Source organism: Scleropages formosus, chromosome 3, assembly GCF_900964775.1.
Source record: "Scleropages formosus chromosome 3, fSclFor1.1, whole genome shotgun sequence".
Classification (NCBI taxonomy): domain Eukaryota; kingdom Metazoa; phylum Chordata; class Actinopteri; order Osteoglossiformes; family Osteoglossidae; genus Scleropages; species Scleropages formosus.
Window position 1 is genome coordinate 38449259 of NC_041808.1, and position 2856 is coordinate 38452114.

The 2856-nt window shown below is 37.7% G+C and overlaps 1 long non-coding RNA gene across 1 annotated transcript; it reads left to right on the forward strand.

The window, feature by feature from the left end:
• The first annotated feature begins 1008 nt into the window (after nt 1–1008).
• Nucleotides 1009–2205, forward strand: LOC108927538 (uncharacterized). The gene is made up of 3 exons (XR_001965598.1): nt 1009–1061; nt 1575–1645; nt 2131–2205. It is a non-coding gene; the product is annotated as an uncharacterized LOC108927538 (long non-coding RNA).
• The last annotated feature ends 651 nt before the right edge of the window (nt 2206–2856 follow it).

Sequence of the window (2856 nt, forward strand, 5' to 3'; positions counted from 1 at the left end):
GCAAATAAAGACAGGGTGTGTAGGGTGTGTAACTAATTTAACAAGACATTCATTTCCCTTGTAAGTCCTCCTTCCACACTTTTAATTCAATTCAATTAATTTTTTATAGACTGTTCTTCTTTCTGGAGTGACATAGAGCGATGTACAAGATTGCAATACAAATTCAGTGATAATATACTAAAATAAATATGAATAACGACAGACAAAGCCGCATGGCCAGGGAGGAGAGGAAAGAAGAAACTCCCAAACAATAAGGAAGGAGAGTACAGAACCTCAGGCATCCAAACACCAGAAGTCTACTGAATGCTTCTTGTTATTTCCTAGTCAGGCTAATGGGATTTAGAACCATGGAAGTGTTTAATGAAATTAATACAGACACACACACACAAACGTGTGTGTGTGTGTGTGTGTGTGTGTGTGTGTGTGTGTGTGTGTGTGTAAATCCACTTGAATAGCTTGGTACACCCTGCACAGGACACTAGTTCATCAGAGGGTTTCTATTCACCCAGTCACACACTAAGGGCAATTCAAAGTCAGCAATTTACCTAAACTGCGTGTCTTTAGGAGGAAACCGCAGCACCTAGAGAGAACCCACACAGACACAAGGAAAAATACGTAAACTCCACGTAGACTGAGCAGGGACTGAACCCACATAGAACATGAGGTGTATGTACTGTACATACTGTACACACATATATATACTGTATACATATATATATATATATATATATATATCTTCATTTGCACTTTGCCAGTGGTAACACAATAGCAATAAAATAAAACAAAAAATTATGTACATTAAAGATGCAAATGTTTTGTCCCATTGAATTCTGGACAGCAGAAAGAAAAACGATCATATGAAGCTGAATATCAATATTTGCTTTATACCGGACTTGCATGATTTCCAAAGAGAAGGATGTGGACACCATGTCTTAATGTATCAGGCCTCACCCTTTGCTTAGATTGTATAAAAGCACCTGTAGAGTTTATATCATCACAGCACCCCTTCTCAGTCAAACACAGGTGGGAGAAAAAACTTTCACTCATTTTGGAATTTTGCGGTAAGGTCTTTGCTTGTGTTTTAGTCATGAAATAATATGCTTTAATTATCTACATCAAATCTTAATACAGTTTATACAACTTGCATTACAGCTCAGTAATAACATTTTCAAATATTTTTCTATTCACATCAGTAATTTAGATTTTCAGAATGCAATCATGCAAGGTTAAACTGTGTAGTGATCATAGAATTCTGCTCTGATCATAGGAGATCCACTGTGTCAATACATGAAAGTAGCAAGGTTTACTGCTACTTACTGCAAGGGTACTACAGCCAGAGGTGGAACTTGAACCTGCAACCTTTGGGTTCAACAGCAGCAGTGCTAATTACTATCCTACAAGCTGCCTGTGTTTCACTGCACCCTGGATTGCAATAATTTATGCTGTCCTCCCAGCTTGTTAATGCAGCTGGTATTCTGTTTGTTTCACTGGGGGTTCTATACTACTGTAATCTTGATTTGCTTCATGAATCTGTCTTGTTGGGAAATGTAAGGAGTCTTCCCATCTACTTACAGAAATCCATGATGGTCCATTATATAACAACAGTGGCTCTGCTGTTTCACCTGCTTCCGTGGCATGGCTGTGGGTACGTATATTTAAATCAAAGTGATTATCAGCATTTATACCTTGTAAAATGTACACCGTACATTAAAATGTTAAGATCAAAGAGACACAAAGTGGAGGCTTCAAGATGAATCGTTGCTTATAATTTTTAAAAATCCACCAAAATACATGATAAAATTTTATCATCCAGCAGGTGCACGCTCATTAGACTGTATAAATCAAATTCTCACAGAAAAGCCAAACTTTCTTAAATTTTTAAAGGGGGAAATGAACTTTAAATGTTTATACAAAATCTACTATATTATCAAAAGTATGTCACCTACATTTACATTTATTCACTTAGCAAACCCTTTTCTCCAAAGCGACTTACAATGCATACTATGTAGTGTTACTAGCCCACACCTTATTCACCAAGGTGACTTACACTGCTAGAGACACTACTTGCAATGGTCAATCATCCGTACATCATTCATCACTTAGAACTTTGTTTTTCTTTTTCACTTTCAGTGGGGAACAAGCAGCAAGATCGAAGAGATTTTTGTCAGTCTTATTGCCTCAGGAAAAACCAAACCAGAATACAGGTACAAAAATAGCAAGAGAGCATATCAATTTGAATTCTCTAATATTTCTTTATTTTGATCAATTCACTGACACTCAGGCTTGACCCTGTGTCAATGCAATAACATAAACAATATCAATTTTTTGAGCGTACAGTAACCCATTGATCCCTCTGTCTGTTTGTTACTAGTAACTGTTTACATTTATATTTATTCATTTAGCAGATGCTTTTCTCTAAAGCGATGTACATTTCATATAAAATTCCTTCGTACTTTACCCTTTGTGCACGGGACCACCAAGCAGGCAGATGTGGAAGAGCGTAACGGTCTGGTTGGGGTTTAGCAGTTGATCAAGTCTTGTAGATATGTGGGAGCAGTTCTATTGATGCTTTTGTAGGTAATGACCAGGATCTTAATTTTGATCCAGGCATCTATAGGCAGCCAATGCAGAGAAATGAGTAGAGGAGATACATGGGAACACTTTGGCAAATCAAACAACGCGTGCAGTAACAGTTCTGTATCAGCTGTAGAGGTTTGATGGCAGTACTAAGAAGGGCACACAGGAGAGAGTTGTGGTAGTCCAGACGGGAAGTCACCATGGCCTGAAAAAGTAGTTAGGCAGAGTCAGTTAGATAAAAACGGATCCTACGGATGTTATGTAGGATGTATCTCCAAG